This window comes from Chiloscyllium punctatum, chromosome 2 (assembly GCF_047496795.1).
Source record: "Chiloscyllium punctatum isolate Juve2018m chromosome 2, sChiPun1.3, whole genome shotgun sequence".
NCBI classification, from domain to species: Eukaryota; Metazoa; Chordata; class Chondrichthyes; order Orectolobiformes; family Hemiscylliidae; genus Chiloscyllium; species Chiloscyllium punctatum.
This window is the reverse complement of record NC_092740.1, coordinates 112812542-112833824: the sequence shown is the minus strand read 5'-3', so window position 1 is coordinate 112833824 and position 21283 is coordinate 112812542.

The following is a 21283-nucleotide window of genomic DNA, read 5'->3' as shown; positions in this document are numbered from 1 at the left end:
TTAAGCACCTTCATCAAATCATCCCTTAATCTTTTTGAAGAAATACAAACTTCTCATAATCTAACCATTTTTGCCCAATATTCTGGTGAATCTCCAATTAGTTCAGTTATAGAGATCAGCCTCAATATTAAATTGTGGAGCAGGCTCAAGGGTTAAGAAGCCTCCTCCTGTTTCTGTGTTTAAATATTGTCTGCCTGAGGTGCAGTACACCAGTAGGAGAGAATGCAGTATTTCTGCAGCATTATAAAACTAACACAAATTTCTACCCTTTTGTATTCCAGCTCACTTGCAATTCCATTCTCCAGTTATACAAAAACATGTAATTTGGGAACTGCAAAGGCATTTTATTCAGTACCATCAACAAGGCAGAGCTGATATATTTTTGAATTGAAGGGAACATCAATCCTGCGTCCAACACGTGGATTATGCTATATCATTTCGAGATTCCACAGATAAACTGGGATATTGTCCCTGAATGACTGTGACTAATCCAGCTTTAGACAACAGTATTTCAATGATTCAGATGGCAGGTAGATGTTCTTTCCCTGCTGCCATTTTCAGGATTTATGGACTATGGCGCCACCTGGGCACCTCTTAACTCGCTGCAAGCCAGGAACTCAGCAGATGGCAGTTGTTGTATCTGTTCCCTTTCACCTACCCTGCCCCAGAGGTATCTATCAAATGACAAGAGGTGGCTTCTCATTTTAATAATGCCTCATTTGAGTGTCTGCTCCAAGGGTGTCCCAGCCAGAATGGCTGCTTCCTATTCAATGGGTGAAAGGAACCCTCCCATCATCGCCAGGTGGCCTGTGCCCATGCCACAAGTCAGACTATTATCTGTCATTAGCAAGTTTAGATGATCTTTCCTTCTGGGTTCTCAGTGAAACCTCATACTCACACTCAGTGTAGTTCTGCCCACTTCAGCATTACACGCTTGATGTAAGCTGAAGGGCTCGCACCTACCTAATGCTGTTGACCTCTTAACATTGTGGGGCACTGCTGTGCATAGCAGGAAGGGCTTATAGTGTGGCAGGGCTGTACCCACTCATCAACTGCTCATCCACCCATTGCCATCACACTCAACCTTGCATTTCCTCTCCCGCCAGAACAAGCCAGCAAATATTTGGGGGTGGGCGTTGGAGGCCCAGGCTGATGGATGTTTCTTAGATCTCAGGTTCCTGGCTATGTTTTCAGGAAAATCTGGTCCAGCTGGAGTGTGAGGGTCCAGACCACTCCTGCACCAATGAAAGGATCAGAATGGAGAAGCCAGTGAGTGACACAATCCTGAAGCAGAGTCAAATCAGAATTGAAACACTAAATTTGTTTCTCTTTCCACTGCTGCTGCTTGACCTGCTAAGTTTCTCAACCAACCAAGACCTGCCCCGCATAGACACCTGTTTGAGAAACATTGTTGTCTGCCCTGCTTCGGACGTGCAGCAACCCTCACATGTTCCTACAGTTTGGCATTCGCCAACAAATTCTCCTGTTCTCTGCCACGTGAGTGGGCAGTCAGCAGAATGACAATCAGAAGTAGCCCAGCACCAACATCCCTGAAGAGTGAAAGCTATGACACCTCAGATAATCCACCAGATAAAGATTCATTCTCAACCAGCCCAGTGGCCCAAACCCAGAGGGTATCTCAGCCAGAGTAGGCTCTGAGACACCATCAGTGGCTCCTGGATATGTGCTCATACTTGTACTCTGTCCCTGTAGCCATGAACATTCACCATCAATGGCAATGTGAAGGGTGAGGAACAAACCTTGCAGTAGGGGCCCCTTCTTCTCCAGGAGATGGAGTGGTGCCAGTAGGCATCCATGGGGAGCAGACAGGCACCCAGGAACATTATCTCAGGACAGTCCAAAGGTACTCTGTCCCTCTGCATCTTTTCTGCCAATGACCCCATTATCTGTAGCTGATCAGATGGAAGAGGGTGTTCCTACATCTATGCGGGGGCTGGGGGTCTCATTAGGCCAAGTATCTCTAGGCTTCAAAACCACAAGGAACAACCCACTAACGTCTTCTCAGCCACCAGGACCCACAAGTCCAGAGGCTCCACCACCCCAGCTGTTCATGTCAGACCTGCACTTAGATGTAGTGCTGAAAAATGTGTTGCTGGAAAAGCGCAGCAGGTCAGGCAACATCCAAAGAGCAGGAGAATCGACGTTTCGGGCAAGAGCCCTTCTTCAGGAAGGCCCAAAACATCGATTCTCCTGCTCTTTGGATGCTGCCTGACCTGCTGCGCTTTTCCAGCAACACATTTTTCAGCTCTGATCTCCAGCATCTGCAGTCCTCACTTTCCCCTTAGATGTAGTGGTATGTCAAGGAAGAATAATCTCTTTGAGGGCATGTCAGTATGTGTGTGTGTTAATTAATGTGAATAAATATCATGCATGATCACTGTTCCAATGTGCGCTGTTGTCTCATTTCATTGGTACAGCAAGTTTTCCAACCCTTTCTCCTACTGGAGTGAGCAGAGAGAATCCTAAACATCCTCAATCATGGCGGCAGCTACAAAAATACTCTACCTGCCTTGTCCAAGAACAAGATAACTAACTCTGAGACTCACCACCTAATGTGTTAATTTATAACTCAGGGCTTCCAAATATTACAGTCCTGCTCCCTCAGCCACTAGCTGATTACCACAGATCTTTTGTCTATGATGTAAGTAGAACTGGTACCTCTTGGATGTCTGAAGTGTAAACAGTTCATCATCTGTCCCCATTACTAAGAGGTGCTACCCTTCCCTTGGCACACCACTGAATGTCTCACTACATTAGCCTGTACTCCCTCTCGTAACACATGGGCAAAGCTGCAGAGGTAGCTTCAGGAACACAAACTTCATCCTTTCAGTTCAACAGCAGGATGTTGGACCCATGACAGCCACATGGCAGACACTGTCTGGGTAATTACTGAAAGCCATGTGGCAAGGTGACTGGTATCTACAAATTGCAGGAGCTGAAGACTTTGTCCCTAGCTGAAGCCTCCATTGCCAGGTTAGGCATTTCAGTGTCTGAGGTGGGCAACATACATGTGAGAAGTGAATCTCACCATTCCTCAGGGGCTGAGGGTAGCGAGAGAGACGTATTAGCATTTATGCACCATGCATGGTACAGGAAACTTATTTTCTGAAGATGTATACCTCTTTGCAACAGTACACAGTAGGATCATTAACATTACACAGGACTGAGAGATGGGGCAGATTGGGTGTAATGGCAGCAGGTAAGATTTCATAGTTCCTTGCGCGGGGGGCCCTAGAATCAGGGGATGTAGAGTCAGTATGGATAGAGCTGAGAAATTCTAAGGGTAGAAAGACCCTCTTGGGAGTTATCTACAGGCCGCCAAACAGTAGTATGGATGTAGGGTGTAAGTTGTCTAAGGAGCTGAAATTGGCCTGTCGCAAAGATGTTACTACAATTATGAGGGATTTCAACATACAGGTAGACTGGGAGAATCAGGATGGTATTGGACCTCAAGAAAGAGACTTTGTGGAGTGCCTCCGAGATGGATTCTTAGAACAGCTGGTGCTGGAGCCGACCAGGGAGAAGGCAATTCTGGATCTGGTATTGTGCAACGAACCAGAATTGATCAGGGACCTCGAAGTGAAGGAGCCATTGGGAGGTAGTGACCATAATACAACAAGCTTCAATCTGCAATTTGAAAGGGAGAGGGTACAATCGGTAGTGACAATATTTCAGTTGAATAAAGGGAACTATGGAGCTATAAGGGAGGAGCTGGCCAAAGTTCAATGGTGCAATACCTTAGCTGGGATGACAGTGGAGGAACAATGGCAGATATTTCTGGGTATAATGCAGGAGATGAGGATCAGTTCATTCCAAAAAGGAAGAAAGATCCTATGAGGAGGCAGGAATGCCCGTGGCTGACGAGGGAAGTTAAGAAAAATATAAAGTCAAAAGAGAAAAAGTATAACATCGCAAAGATGAGTGGGAAAACGGAGGACTGGGAAGCTTTTAAAGAACAACAGAGGATTACTAAGAAGGAAATACGCAGATAAAAAATGAGGTACAAAGGTAAACTGGCCAAAAATATAAAGGAGGATAGTAAAAGCTTTTTTAGGTATGTGAGAGGGAAAAAAATGGTTAAGACTAAAATTGGGCCCTTGAAGACAGAAACAGGGGAATATATTACGGGGAACAAAGAAATGGCAGAAGAGTTGAATTGGTACTTCAGATCTGTGTTCACTGTGGAAGACACAAGCAATCTCCCAGAGGTAACAGTGGCTGAAGGACCTGAACTGAAGGGAATTTAAATTTGCCAGGATTTGGTGTTGGAGAGACTGTTAGGTCTGAAGGTTGATAAGTCCCTGGGGCCTGATGGTCTACATCCCAGGGTACTGAAGGAGGTGGCTCGAGAAATCATGGATGCGTTGGTGATTATTTTCCAGAGTTCGATAAATTCAGGATCAGTTCCTGCGGATTGGAGGGAGGCTAATGTTGTACCACTTTTGAAGAAAGGAGCGAGAGAGAAAACAGTAAATTATAGACCAGTTAGCCTGACCTCAGTGGTGGGAAAGATGCTGGAGTCTATTATAAAGAATGAAATTACGACACATCTGGATAGCAGTAACAGGATAGGTCAGGGTCAGCATGGATTTATGAAAAGGAAATCATGCTTGTCTAATCTTCTGGAATTTTTTGAGGATGTAACTCTGAAGATGAACAAGGGAGATCCAGTGGATGTAGTGTACGTGGACTTTTAGAAAGCCTTTGATAAAGTCCCACATAGGAGTTTAATGAGCAAAATTAGGGTGCATGGTATTGGGGGCAAAGTACTGACTTGGATTGAAAATTGGTTGGCTGACAGGAAACAAAGAGTAGTGATAAACAGCTCCCTTTCAGAATGGCAGGCAGTGACCAGTGGGGTACCGCAGGGATCAGTGCTGGGACCGCAGCTTTTTACAATATATATTAATGATATAGAAGATGGTATTAATAGTAACATTAGCAAATTTGCTGATGATACAAAGCTGGGTGGCAGGGTGAAATGTGAGGAAGATGTTAGGAGATTACAAGGTGACCTGGACTGGTTAGGTGAGTGGGCAGATGCAGTTTAATGTGGATAAATGTATGGTTATCCACTTTGGTGGCAAAAACAGGAAGGCAGATTACTACCTAAATGGATTCTAGATTAGTGGTGCTGGAAGAGCACAGCAGTTCAGGCAGCATCCAAGGAGCTTCGAAATCGACGTTTCGGGCAAAAGCCCTTCATCAGGAATAAAGGCAGTGAGCCTGAAGCGTGGAGAGATAAGCTAGAGGAGGGTGGGGGTGGGGAGAAAGTAGCATAGAGTACAATGGGTGAGTGGGGGAGGGGATGAAGGTGATAGGTCAAGGAGGAGAGGGTGGAGTGGATAGGTGGAAAAGAAGATAGGCAGGTAGGACAAGTCCGGACAAGTTATGGGGACAGTTACTGAGCTGGAAGTTTAGAACTAGGGTGAGGTGGGGGAAGGGGAAATGAGGAAACTGTTGAAGTCCACATTGATGCCCTGGGGTTGAAGTGTTCCGAGGCGAAAGATGAGGCGTTCTTCCTCCAGGCGTCTGTTGGTGAGGGGGTGGCAGTGAAGGAGGCCCAGGACCTCCATGTCCTCGGCAGAGTGGGAGGGGGAGTTGAAATGTTGGGCCACAGGGCGGTGTGGTTGATTGGTGCGGGTGTCCCAGAGATGTTCCCTAAAGCGCTCTGCTAGGAGGCGCCCAGTCTCCCCAATGTAGAGGAGACCGCATCGGGAGCAACGGATACAATAAATGATATTAGTGGATGTGCAAGTAAAACTTTGATGGATGTGGAAGGCTTCTTTAAGGCCTTGGATAGAGGTGAGGGAGGAGGTGTGGGCACAGGTTTTACAGTTCCTGCGGTGGCAGGGGAAAGTGCCAGGATTGGAGGGTGGGTTGGTTGGGGGCTTGGACCTGACCAGGTAGTTGCGGAGGGAACGGTCTTTTCGGAAGGTGGAAAGGGGTGGGGAGGGAAATATATCCCTGGTGGTGGGGTCTTTTTGGAGGTGGCGGAAATGTCGGCGGATGATTTTGTTTATGCGAAGGTTGGTAGGGTGGAAGGTGAGCACCAGGGGGGTTCTGTCCTTGTTACGGTTGGAGGGGTGGGGTCTGAGGGCGGAGGTGCGGGATGTAGACGAGATGCGTTGGAGGGCATCTTTAACCACGTGGGAAGGGAAATTGAGGTCTCTAAAGAAGGAGGCCATCTGGTGTGCTCTGTGGTGGAACTGGTCCTCCAATGTGGACTTCAACAGTTTCCTCATTTCCCCTTCCCCCACCTCACCCTAGTTCTAAACTTCCAGCTCAGTAACTGTCCCCATAACTTGTCCGGACTCGTCCTACCTGCCTATCTTCTTTTCCACTTATCCACTCCACCCTCTCCTCCTTGACCTATCACCTTCATCCCCTCCCCCACTCACCCATTGTACTCTATGCTACTTTCTCCCCACCCCCACCCTCCTCTAGCTTATCTCTCCACGCTTCAGGCTCACTGCCTTTATTCCTGATGAAGGGCTTTTGCCCGAAATGTCGATTTCGAAGCTACTTGGATGCTGCCTGAACTGCTGTGCTCTTCCAGCACCACTAATCCAAAATCTGGTTTCCAGCATCTGCAGTCATTGTTTTTACTACCTAAATGGAGTTAAGTTAGGTAAAGGGGCAGTACAAAGAGATCTGGGTGATTTTGTACACCAGTCAATGAAGGTAAGCATGCAGGTACAGCAGGTAGTGAAGAAGGTTAATAGCATGCTGGCCTTCATAACAAGAGGGATTGGGTATAGAAGCAAAGAGGTTCTTCTGCAGCTGTACAGGGCCCTGGGGAGACCACACCTGGAATATTGTGTGCAGTTCTGGTCTCCAAATTTGAAGAAAGACATTCTGGCTATTGAGGGAGTGCAGCGTAGGTTCACGAGGTCAATTCCTGGAATGGCGGGACTATCTTATGTTGAAAGATTGGAGCAACTGGGCTTGTATACCCTTGAGTTTAGAAGACTGAGAGGGGATCTGATTGAGACATATAAGATTATTAAAGGATTGGACACTCTGGAGGCAGGAAACATGTTTCGCTGATGGGTGAGTCCTGAACCAGAGGACACAGCTTAAAAATAAGGGGTAGGCCATTTAGGACAGAGATGAGGAGAAACTTCTTCACCCAGAGAGTGGTGGGTGTGTGGAATGCTCTGCCCCAGAGGGCAATGGAGGCCCAGTCTCTGGATTCATTTAAGAAAGAGTTGGATAGAGCTCTCAAGGATAGTGGAATCAAGGGTTATGGAGATAAGGCAGGAACAGGATACTGATTGAGGATGGTCAGCCATGATCATAATGAATGGTGGTGCAGGCTCAAAGGGCAGAATGGCCTACTCCTGCACCTATTGTCTATTGTCTGTGGGAGCCTTCCCCAGAGGGAGTTCCCTCTGTTCGCTTATCTGAGGATAGCCAACCTATTGTGGTGGAGAGGCTTGTGTGTACCCAGGAACCTGAGAGCTAAACCATCTGGAGCATAGCTCCTGGCAGATCACCCATGACAGTAAAGTATAAGGAGATGTTTCAGACGAAGCACAATCCATGAATACCTCAATGACAAACCATGTGGAGGATGATAGCTGAACTTCAATTAGAACATCACAACAGTTGCAAAAGTAAATGAAGGCTGCAACAGAGAAGGGCTGTCAGTTGTCTTGGTCTCCATGCCATGGGGCTTCGACCCCTATCTGCCAAGGTCTTTGTGACGGCTGTTTGTGCACCAGCCTCACCATGTTAAAAAATGCCATTAACAAGCACCCTCCAAAGAGGTACCAGTTCTACTTATATCCTGGACATAAGATCTGTGGTAATCCGCTAGTTGTGGAGAGGGCAGGACTGAACTATCTGCCCCTAGTTATAAATTGACACATTAGGTGGTGGGTCTCAGAGTTAGTCACCTTATTCTTGAACAAGGCAGATAGAGCATTTCAGTTGCTGCGGCTGTTATAGAGCAGCCTTGTTTATGATCCTCTCTGCTCACTCCAGTAGGAGAAGGGATTGGAAAATGTGCTATAAAAATAGCCTGCCTGAAAATTCCTGAATGGATCACCACATCCAGAGGGATCACCTACATGTGGTCAGAAATGAAGAATAATAAACTTTGGAGCCAGAAATGTAAGAACTGTGATGGTCCCAGCTAACAGTGGCTGACCTGAGAGAAGAACTGCATTCACAGACAGAGAACTGAAAAGATGCAAGGTCAAATTGACCTCGCTGCTCTTTCAGAAACCTGCCTTGCAGATGAAGACTAATCACCACCACTGCCACTTCCAACCACCATAACCACTCACCAGTGCCAATACTGCAATAGAACCTTTGGCTCCCAGAATGGTCTCTTCAGTCTCTGAAGACCTACAAATAGACACCATCATACTCAAGGACAATCATACATAAGGCAGCATGATGGCTCAGTGGTTAGCACTGTTGCCTCACAGAGCCGGGAACCCTGGTTTGAATCTAGCCTCGGATGACTGTATGTGGGGAGTTTGCACATTCTCCCCGTGTCTGCATGGGTTTTCTTGGGTGCTCCAGTTTCCTCCCACATGTGTGCAGGTTAGGTGAATTGCCCATAGTGTTCAGGGATGTGTAGGTAAGGTGCACTAGTCAGGGGAAATGTAGAGTAAAAGGGTAGGGGAATAGGTGTGGGTGGGTTACTCTTTGAATGGATGGTGTGGACTTGTTGGGCCAAATGGCCTGTTTCCACACTGCAGGGATTCTATAATATTTGACCCGAGTGACTGCCAATTAATGTAATCTGTGTTTATTCAGAGTATCACAGGCCTCTGAGAGCCTCTGTTATGTGTAGCAGCTATACATATTCGTAGTTAATACAGAAGTGTCTCTACTAGGCCTCCTGCCTCCTGTTATAAGCAGACAGAAGAACTTTGCCTTTATGGCAATCATGCAAAATGAGTGTTTCTCAGTCAATGAGATACGTTTAACCTAGGTTCAGCAGCCACCCAGATAGCTAGTTTGTAACTAACAAGACAATAAATGAAAGATGTCCATGTGCACCCACTAACCTCATTTGCCTTCCGGGCTCATCACCTTGTCACCAGTGAGGCCTCTCTAGGGCCATCTCAACATCCTCAGCTTCCTCAAAGGAGGAGGCTTCAATCTCCTCCTCTCCCAAGACGTCCATCCTCAGTGCAGAAACTAGTAAACAAACCTCAGCAACAGATCACCAGTGTCCTTCCAGATACATCTGCGAAGTGCCTGTGCCATTCTGCAGAGGTCCCAGTGACACCCTGAAAGGATCCATGTGCTAAGAAATTGAGGACCACTGTCGCTTTCAAGGCACCCGGGGTTGGATTCCCTTCTTATCCAAGAGGATGTGGATAATTGTTCAGCAGCTGCCAGATGTAGGAGACATATTCCCAAGATAACTGAAGCGTCTTCAATATTGATGTTCTGTCAGATGGACATAGCTGTCTTGAACCCTGTACACTTGATTTCAGGCCACACTCACTGTCAACAATCAGCTGAATTGTTTAGCCTCTACAGGCTAGTTTGCAATCAGTGCCAGCTCCTACCTCCCCTGTTATTGTTAAAACAGACGATACCTGTGATTTTTTCTGAGAAGATGAATGGCAGGGCTGATCTGTGTCATCATGATATTACTCTCAGAGGATCTGCAGAGCAGTCATGTCAGGCAGATAGCCTTGTTTCTCTTACATTTTTCTGCAGCCTGCACTCCAGACAGGACAGTCTGTCCTAGCAATATTTCCCAAAGGCCTCACTCCTGTGTTCCATGGGGCATCACATCCTGTGCGGATGGCTCCTTGCCAACATGACATATACGTGGCAGCATAACACATTGCCTGTGTGAGTGAAAACTTGCCACTGCATCTTCCCATAAAAAAACAATCACTTCACCTTCAGGGAAGGAAAACCTTTGGCCTTGGCATGATGGCCACTACCAATAAATTTATATGCCGCCTATCCCCTTTACCCTGGGTTCCTGCCAGCCTTCCTCCTGTATGACAGCAGGCTTGTGTCAACAGAGCGACTTACATGCATTACTTACTGCATACCTGAGAGATCATGGGCAACAATTAAGAGAAATTATACTTTGGATCCAGGACATTAAGAGATCTGATTAGAATTGGATTCACTCACAGAGTACAGGTACATTTGTGTTGAAATTATTGGGGTAGCTGCCAATGACTGTCCATCTACTGGACTTCTACTGATAGCGTTTCCTTCAGTAGACCCAAACAAGACAATCCTGACGTTCCCCGACTTTCCATGAGTTGGCCTCAATTTGGACAATAACCCAGATAGGGCCTTCACTGACTCGGATGGACTGTCACACTCCAGATACACGAGAGCACAATGCCACAATTCCACCCCACCAGACCCTGGACTGACTGAATCCCTAACACCCCACTCACTCCTCATCCCCTCAAGGACTGGCTGGAGCACCTCTTCTAGTGGACTCATTGTGCAGGATTCTTCACGTGCAGAATCAGACACTGAAATAAAGATACATAAACTGTGCTGTTTTGGTTTGTTTATGGTAACACAAATATATAAGCATGGTTTCAATATATGACTCCTTGAGATCCTTATATTGCTTGGAGAATCAGTGAATTGGAAACAATCAGGAACTTTTTGCAGTTACCATGATATATCCATGAGACAAATAAACTCCCTAAAACATCAGGACTTTAGACAGCGAGGTCATGTACAGCAGGATGAAACAAGTCATCAGTTAAGTCTATTACTGCACTGATCTGCCAGGAATTTACCATATTAGCTGCCACTAAGCACAAAAGGGTGATTGTTTTAGTTTGCATGAGATAGCATGAACGCAGGTGCTGTTAGCAGATTTCTCCATGGTAACTTTCATAACAAAGGTTCTTAATTTGACAACAATAATTGTACTCAGATTTTAGTCTTAGCAGTTTTTATCCTCAAACTCTACATATGTGTGTTAATTAACAGCAGTATTACATTTTATAACTACACCTAATCCATTGCCTGAAAGAAAATTGCTTTTGGTTCTCCTAGCTGCTTTCATGGCTGTTAGCTTTCTAAAGCTCACAAAGAGAACTTGAACTCCCACCTATTTCCTTTGGTCCCCCAAAACAACCCAGAAACCTTCTAAATTGCCTGCATGCCTCTGTGGCCCTGTCAGGGATGTCTATTGCAGATTTCCCTATGGCACTTATCAGCCAAAGAATTGTTAATCAGACAATAAATACTTTTCTTAACTTGTCTTATCATCATTGAACTTTAATATTGCATGAAAACAGGAGATGCTGTAACTATACTCAGCAGGTTAGGCTGTATCTGTAGAGAGAGGAAAACCAAGTTAACGTTGTGGATTTTCAGTGAGTTGAACTGATTTGGGACTTCATTAAAAATGGTGGGCAGGACCTGATTCTGTAAATCTAACCACCTCATTTCTTTTTCTAGCAATATTCATCAACGTAGAATAAGAATGCAGGGAGCCAGCATTTTTGTTGGCTTGGGTTTGGAGACGGGCAGTTTAAACTTCCTGCAATAATGATGGATCCAGACTCACTGCCTCTCAAAACTGTCATTAAGCTGGAGCACATTGGCTTGAAAACATGTATTCAACATCGTGAATGAAATAGTTTCTTAACTTCTCATAAAGCAGTTATAGAGTCATACAGTCATAGAGATGTACAGCACTAAAACACACCCTTCAGCTTAACTCATCCATGCAAACCAGAAATCCTAACCTAATCTAGTCCCATTTGCCAGCACTTGGCCCATAAACCTCCAAATCTTACCTACAGTTGATTAATTACACGCCATTCACAGGATCTATATAAAAAGTGCTTATCCAATTCAGACCTCTTAATCTTGTGTAAATAAACAGACAAGAGGTGAAAAAACATTTGCAAAAAATAATGGGCTATTTCAAGGTAGCATGGTCTCAAACAAAGCTTTCTCTTCACTCTGCAGATGTATTTACATCATTTGCTGAGATCTAAATGCAATGGCCATTCTTGAAACTCAGCCAAGCATTCATAATAAGGGCATATGTTTAGCATGCTTTTATTGATAAAAAAGTTGTCAGATGATGAGTTCCCATCACAGTTAAGCCTGAAACTATAATATATAGTTACTTTTAATAGTATTAACTTCTGTCCTAAGTAACAAACAATAATCCGATATATTAACTCTCCAAAGTCTTGTTCAGTCTGATCAGGCTTGCAATCTTTCTTGGATAAGTTTCCAACAATACCAAGATGTTTCTGATCGTTAACATGTCTCTTTCTTACACCAAATGCCTGTTTTGCACTATATGTAGATGTGGGATCACATGTAGGCCAAGCCCAGTAGGGATGACAGGTTGCCTTCCCTAAAGGGCTTTTAAAAACCAGGTGGACTTGAGGAAATTAGTAATTACATAGCCATCATTAGGCCTCGTTTTAATTCCAGATTTTTAAATTGAATTCAAATATCACCATCTGCCATGGAAGGATTCAAGCCCAATTCCCAGAGCATACGCCAGGGGTTCCAAATTACAGCCCAGTGGAATTACCACTATGCCCCACCTCCCCACTATAATTCCAGTTTCTTTTCATAGGTGAGTCCTGCTGTCCCAAGAATCAGTCTGGTAAACCTTTGTTGCACTCTGTCCCTAGATAGAACTTCCTTCCTGAGATAAGGAAGCACACTGTACTCCAGGTGCTTTCTCACCAAAGTCCTGTATAATTGCGAGAAGAAATCCTTGCTCCTTTGCTGGAATTCTCTCACTATCATTTGCCTTGCTCACCACAAGGTGTACAAGGCCATCCAGGTCTTGTTGCACTTCCCCCTTTCGCAAACAATCACTATTCAACAAATAATCTGCCTTGCTTTTGTTACCAAAGTGGATAACCTCACATCTTTTTTCCATCAAAATATATTTTAGTCATAAAGCAACTCTTTATGTGTATGCATTGTGACAAAAGCGGTTTGGTTCTGTACAGTTACATATCAAGTAAATAAACAAAAATACTAGACTTTGACTCTATCCAAAAACCAAAGACCTCAGTGACACATCGCATACTAATGTTTGCATATATTGAGACATTGGGGGCATCTGATAACTTGAATGGCCTTTCCCCACTGTGCCTTGGCTGCAGCTGCCCCAAGCTTTAGTGCACCCCTTAGCACGTAGTCCTAGACCTTGGAATGTGCTCTCACATGTATCCACATTATATGTATCTGCCATGCATTTGCCCACTCACTACATTGCCCAAATCACACTGAAGCATCTCTGCATCCTCTGCAAAAGCCCTTCTCGAAACGTCGATTTTACTGCTCCTCGGATGCTGCCTGAACTGCTGTGCTTTTCCAGCACCACTCTAATCTAGACTCTGGTTGCCAGTATCTGCAGTCATTGTTTTTACCTATCCTCCTCACAGCTCATGAGGATTCTGAACTGCTGTTGTGGGACAGAGGTTTAGATGATTAGTAAAACAGTAGAGCTTCATGGTTCATTTTACCTGTCCTTCTATCAAATGGACCTCAACATGTGGCCAAATACAGAAGGAGCCAAGACTCGGCTACTTTAAATAACCCACTTCATTGTTTTCCAATTCAACAAAGTAGGGAGTGTATCAGAATAACAGTGTAGTAGTGGATAGATGCCAACTGCAAATGCTTCAAAATGACTGGAAATTGACTAACGCGGTGCCACTGTTTAAGGGTGGTAAGGACTAGCCAGTGAACTATAGACCAGTGAGCCTGGAGTCAGTGGTGGGCAAGTTGTTGGAGTGAATCCTGAAGGACAGGATGTATATGTATTTGGAAAGGCAAGGACTGATTAAGAATAGTCAACGTGGCTTGGTGCATGGGATATTACGTCTCACAAACCTGATTGAGTTTTTTGAAGTAACAAAGAGGATTGATGAAGGCAGAGCAGTAGATGTGATCTATATGGACTTCAGTAAGGCGTTCGACAAGGTTCTCCATGGGACTTTGGTTTGGAGGTTAGCTCTCATGGAATACAGGGAGAACTAGCCATTTGGATACAGAACTGGCTCAAAGGTAGAAAACAGAGGGTGGTGGTGGAGGGTTGTTTTTCGGACTGGAGGCCTGTGACCAGTGGAATGCCACAAGGATCGGTGCTGGGTCCACTACTTTTCGTCATTTATATAAATGCTTTGGATGTGAGATTAAGAGGCATAGTTAGTAAGTTTGCAGATGACACCAAAATTGGAGGTGTAGTGGACAGCGAAGAGGGTTACCTCAGGTTACAACAGGATCTTGATCAGATGGGCAAATGGGCTGAGAAGTGGCAGATGAAGTTTAATTTAGATAACTGTGAGGTGCTGCATTTTGGGAAAGCAAATCTTAGCAGGACTTATACACTTAATGGTAAGGTCCTGGGAAGTGTTGCTGAACAAATAGACCTTGGAGTGCAGGTTCATTGCTCCTTGAAAGTGGAATTGCAGGGAGATAGAATAGTGAAGAAGGCATTTGGTATGCTTCCCTTTATTGGTCAGAGTATTGAGTACAGGAGTTGGGAGGTCATGTTGAGGCTGTACAGGATATTGATTAGGCCACTGTTGGAATATTGCATGCTATTCTGGTCTCCTTCCTATCAGAAAGATGTTGTGAAACTTGAAAGGGTTCAGAATAGATTTACAAGGATGTTGAGGATTTGAGCTATATAGAGAGGTTGAATAGAGTTTAGATTAGAGTGGTGCTGGAAAAGCACAGCAGGTCAGGCAAGCATCTGAGGAGCAGAAAAAAGCAAAAGCTCTTCATCAGGAAAGGCTTTTGGCCGAAGCGTTGATTTTCCTGCTCCTTGGATGCTGCTGACTTGCTGTGCTTTTCCAGCAACACTCTAATCTAAACTCTGGTTTCCAGCATCTGCAGTCCTCACTTTTGCCTCAGCGAGGTTGAATAGGCTGGCGGTTTTCCTTGGAGCAGCAGAGGCTGAGGGGTGACCTTATCGAAGTTTATAAAATCATGAGGGGCATGGATAGGATAAATAGACAAAGTCTCTTCCCTTGGGGTGGGGGAGTCCAGAACTAGAGGGCAGAGGTTTAGGTGGGAGGGGAAAGATATAAAAGAAACTTAAGGGGCAATGTTTTCACACAGAGGGTGGTACATGTATGGAATGAGCTGCCAGAGGAAGTGGTAGAGGTTATTAGAATTGCAACATTTAAAAAACATCTGGATGGGTATATGAAAAGGAAGGGTTTGGAGGGATATGGGCCAGGTGCTGGCAAATGGGACTAGATTGGGTTGGGATATCTGGTTGGCATGGATAAGTTGGACCGAAGGGTCTGTTTCCGTGCTGTACATCTCTAAGACAGGATTTGAAAGGTTTGCTCAAGCTACCACCATAGTCTAAGTAAAACTAATGAGTAAAGAAAGGTCCCTCTTCGCTCAGTCCCAAGCCCTACTGCTAATGCATTGGGCCGAAGCCCCTTGCTAGATTGACTAAAGGGCCAAGGGTCAAGGGCCAAGATTAAGGGCAAAAAGGAAGCAAACATGAAATGCAGATGTCAATATGGATGTTTGTTGACAAACTAACCTGGCTGCAACGTATGTATGTGACTATCAAGAAGATTGGAACGTGAAAAAAACTTGATTCAATATTACAAAGTTATACAGTGTATGAAGGTTAAGATTTCACTAATGGACAGTTCTTCCACTCTTGAATAGAGGTTTACCTTTGTATTTTTTCAATCCACAGGAGCTTTCCAGAACTGAGAGAATATTAAAAGGTTAGAATTGCTGCATCCAATATCTCTGTGACCATTTCCTTTGGAACCCAAAGACACAGGCATCAGGTTTGTTTTGTCAAGTACTTTTTCTCTAGAGAATGAATTTGTTTTACGGACCTTCTCTTTTGCCACTTAATTTTTCACTACAAAGGAACCTCGATTATCCAGCATTTGACTATCTGAATACCAGATCATCTGACAGGATCATAAGGTCCCGATGCTTGGCTAAACTATGTTATCCTACATTCGATTATCTGGAATTGGATTAACCAAGTGAAATACTGCCTGCCTGTATCCTTTGGATAATCAAAGTTCCTCTGTATTCTTGGGTACTGTCTGCGTTTTCTGCAGTCAGGATAGATAACAAAATCCCTTTTCAAAGTGCTCATCACTTTCCATTATGCACGGTGGCTCAGTGGTTAGCACTGTTAACCTCACAGCGCTAGGGACCAGCGTTTGATTCCAGCTGTGGATGAGTCTCTGTGAGGAGTTTGCACATTCTCCCCATGTCTGCGTGGGTTTCTTCCAGGTGCTCCAGTTTCCCCCCACAGTACAGGTTAGGTGGATTGGCTATGCTAAATTGTCCAGGGATTTGCAAGCTAGATGGATTAGCCACAGGAAATGCAGGGTTACAGGATACAGGAGGGGGCTGGGTCCGGGTGGAATGCTCCTTGGAGGATCAGTTCAGATCGGATTGGCAAAACGGTGTCCCTCCGCACAGTAGAGGGAATAACCTAGTTTCACACTCTAGGTGATGAATACTATTTCATTTTTTCTTGTTTATATAAATATCTTATATCTTAGAAATATTAGAATCCCTACAGTGTGGAAACAGGCCCTTCGGCCCAACAAGTCCAGACCAACCCTCCAAATAGTCTCCCATCCAAACCCATTGCTCTATATAGTCTCCCTGACTAATGCATCTAACCTACACATCCCTGAACACTATAGGCAATTTAGCACGGCCAATTCATCTAACTTGCACATCTTTGGATCCTGGGAGGAAACCGGAGCTAGAAGGTCAATGTCCTTAGCTACTCAGCCAGCATAGGTTCTACCACCTTCTCTCTGCTACCTCACACTCATTCTGCGTCTGCTACTTTACAACCCCGCACCCCCCCCCCCCCCCACCCACCCCCACCCCACCCCCAACAAGGCTCATACACTGACATTCTCACCATCAGCTGCAACATCTTCCCTCACTCTCGTCCACACCAACCCCTGACACCAGTAACACTGTATGCTCTCTGCAATGCCTACTCTCTCACTTAAAACAACAAGCGACATATCCCCCAGTCTGCTAGCACTACTAGCTGGGTCATCCACTTTCTTCTCCCTCAATCCCTCCCCTTTCCTCATTCCAGGATTTAACAGCTCACAATAGGGCAGACTGAGCCAAAACAGCTGGCAGGCTGCCTGACATTTGGCACCTTATCCCTTATAAGAAAAAAATTCCAAATGCCTGACTGAACATGTTAATCCACTAGACCGATATCAGAGACGCCCTCATTGTGGTAACCCCCCCCCCCCCTTTTACCGAAGGGGACTCCTTTGACCTGACTGCTTCCTGTCGACAACCATGACAAGTTTCTGGCTTCGTGTCTGTGCTAACTGGCAAGGAAAGACAAAGACAGAAAGACTGGATATCTAGTTCTAACTGAGGGGATAAAGCCCAAAAAGGCAAGGCAAGACAAGGGTGCTATGGACACTCAGATAGGGTCATACTGAGTGAGCACTAAGAGAGACTGCAAAAGGGCTGTAGCCTGATCAAGCCCATGAGCTGGTTGCCTGTCCCTCTGCATGAACTGTCCTTGCAGCAGAATTACAATGAAATGTGCCTATGCACCCTCAGGGAGACTAATGAAATGCTGACGCACATTCTACAAGTGTGCAGGCCCCTCTAAGGTTCCACCCATAGATTGTACATTATTGAAAGAGGCCATTTGGCCTGCCAGCTCTATGCTGGTTGTTTCCAAGTGTGATTCAGCTGGTCCCACTTCTCTGTTTTTTCAGTGGAACAAGAGATAAATCCTTTATCTTTTATTAGAAGTTTGTCAGACTGTAAGCACACCACATCTGACCTGGCTCTATTCACTTTCTAATATGTTGAAATAAATGGTCTGATGTTGTGGTCTGCACTGTACTATAAGGCTGGAGAGCAGTAAGCTTAAAACTTGCCAAAAGAACATTGGTTTCATTATGATATTCCAACAAATTCTGGCCTAGAATGGAGTTGCTGACTGTGGCTCATTTTCAGTGAGGAGGGATGGGAAATAATACAACAAATTACTGATGTGTTCTTAAACACAACTATTGCTGGGCAAAGACAAAATGTAAATGCACTAACAGAATCAAACAGTATCTTTTGTTTTTTTAATTGCTGCTTTGGAGGAGTTTCTACAGAAAGAGCTTTTGAGTCTGCTTTCCTAAAGATGGTGGACAGGATAACCTAACAACATGGTGAACAGTTCGAAAGACTGCTGATATTCTCAGGAAAATCGGGTATGAAAAAGGAGTCTCATCTGATCATGACAAACCAACCAAATAAGCAGATTGCACGCAGGACTTTTCTCTCCCCATTGCAAACTACCTTCAGAATTCCAAACTTCAGGCAGATATTTATACCACTTAGAGAGCACATATACTTTGCTCACTGACACAATCTTTGGCTTTTATACCTTGTCATTGTACCTCTTTTGCCACCCCCCTCCCCCATCACCTATTATATCAGACAGTTAGCACCTAGAAGTGCTAAGATATGTCATGAGATCTGCCCAACAGTATATAAAGGTCTGCTCCAAGGAGGAGCTAATTGGGCTTTTCCACTACCAGTTGTAAGTGCAAACTCCATGTAGCAATCAGGAATTTGTACCTTGTCTCAAGTTAAGCCTGATGTCTTACAAGACACTATCATATCTCAGTGGTGATGTAACAATGTAAAAAGGTTAAAGCTTAATAAGCAGTTATCATGATTGAGCCAATCTTCTGCTGAGGACTTGGTGTGAGCATTCTTCTCCATATGGCAGATGACGTGAAACTTGGAAGAGCTATAAACTGTGAGGTGGACAGTGTGGAACTTCAAAAGGATATTGACAAGTTGGAGAGGACAGATAGGTGGCAGATGAAGCTCAATGCCGAGAAGTGTGTGGTGATGCACTTTGATTTTAAAAAAAACTTTGAAAGACAATATAAAACAGGGGGTTGTTATGAAGTTGAAGGTGTGTACTGTACCTTCAAAACAGAATGAAAGCTGAAAACCTGGCAAACATTGGTCATGTGACCGACTAGCAAGCACAAAGTGTATTGGACAATTTGAAGGTATAACATTTGGGCTGTAACCTAGATACATGAATTGTTTACACAGCAGTTCGAATTTAACTATCGTTTAAATTATGCCCCAAGATAATAAAAGCCAAATTGAATTTGAATTTTAGTGTTTTGACAACATCAAACCAATGAGACGATCTGATATTTGGGGTAGAAAAAGCTAGCATTTTGGGTAGTTAGGCAGAGAAAAAACACCTTCTACTACCAAAAGACTGCTATTCAAAAATGCTCTTTACTAAAGGTACCTTTTTCATATGAAAATTCTGTACAGTAGAAGGCTGAAGGCAACTAAGGGAGATGTACAAACAGGAAAATCAACACCAGAGATGACAGCCACTATCTGGTTTTGAAAATTGATTTGCTGTAAATTTATTAGAGGCTTTATTGGATCAGTATATTGTTTTAGAGTGGGGAGGTAGATAAACTTTTAAGAGAAAGGAGGCTTAGAGTTGTAAATAGTTATTGTTTAATGTTCACTTTGGAGTTAAAGAATAAAATTGTTTTTTTATTTAAATAGTGGAATTTGGATAGTTCTGTCACTCATACTTTCACAGATTATGAGGCAAAGTGAGCTTTTCTGTATGTTTGGATTAATTAGCAGAAGGGTTTACAGCCATGTCGTAACAGGGTAAAATTTGAAAGGGGGTGTAAGAGCAGAGGAACCTGGGTGTAGATGCCCACAGATCTTTGAAGCAGGTGGAGTTGGTTGCATTAATAGGGCCGTAGAGTTCATGAGTAAGGAAGTGATATTAAACTTACATAAGATAATAACAGAAACAAAAACAAAACAAAATCAGAAGTTGCTATAAAAGCTCAACAGGTCTGGCAGCATCTGTGAAGAGAAATCAGAGCTTTTTCTTCGGGTCCGGTGCCCCTTCCTTAGAAAACACTGGTTAGATCTTAGATGGAATGTTGCGGACAATTGTTGGTGCCACATTATAGGACAACTATGAATGTACTGGAGAGAGTGCAGAATATAAGCATGGTTTCAGGAATAAGAAACTTCAGCATGGAGGATAGGTTCAGGAAGTTGGAATAGCTTTCCTTGGAGAGAAATCTGAGAGTAGATCTGATTGAGTCTTTCAAAATCATGAGTGGGCTGTACCGAGTAGATACGAGAAGCTGTTCCCACATGTAAAAATAATGAGCGCTTATAGATTTAAAGTGAAATGCAAAAAAAAGCAAGCTTGACATTAGGAAAAACATTTTCACACAGTGAGTTGTTAGGGTATGGAACTACCCTGCCTGGAAATGTGATGAAGTATTCAAGAGAGTATTGGATGATTATATGGTTAGAAATGATGTTCAGGGATTTAGAGCTGGGGAATAGAACCAATGTAGTCATAACAGGCCTAATAGACTCATGGAATCATAAAGGTACCCAGCACAGAAACAGACCCTTCTGTCCAACTCATCTATGCCGACCAGATATCCTAAACTAATCTAGTCCCATTTGTCAGCACTTGGCCCATATCTCTCTAAATCCTTCCTATTCATATACCCATCCAGATGCCTTTTAAACGTCGTAATTGTACCAACCTGCACCATTTCTTCCAGAACACACACGCACATCTCCCTCTGCGTAAACATGTTGCCACTTAGATCTCTTTTAAAAATTTCCCCTTTCATCCAAAACCTATGCAGTCTAGTTCTGGACTCCCCTACCCCAGAGAAACGATCTTGTCTATTTACCCTACCCATGCCCCTCATGACATTATAACCCTCTCTAAGGTCACCCCTCAGACTTCGACGGTCCAGGGAATGGTTTCCTTCTGCACTGTAACAATTCTGTAATTTTGTGACATGGTATCAGTAACTTAGACTCATACCAATAAGTAGGATTGGTGGCAGTGAATTGACCCAGAGCATCCTCAAAGTTTTCGGCTGACATGACTACAACAGATACCATGTCAATAACAGGGTGGATTTCCACCATACATACCAACACAGAGCTTCCCTTTTGTTCTTTCTGTTGTCCCCTTCACTTTCAATATCTATTCTGTTTCTAACATTTGCTCAGTTTTGATGAAAAATCACAGACTCAAATGTTATCGGTTTCTCTCTCCACAGATCAGTTGAGTTTCTTTGGTGCTTCAAGTTTTTTTTTCAGAGATCTAGAATCTGTAGTAGTTAATTTTTTGATTTCCTTCTAGGGTCCATCTAATTTCTTGTTCCTGCAGCCACAGCAATTGGAAAGATATGATGGGCAGATCAGTGACAGATGGAGT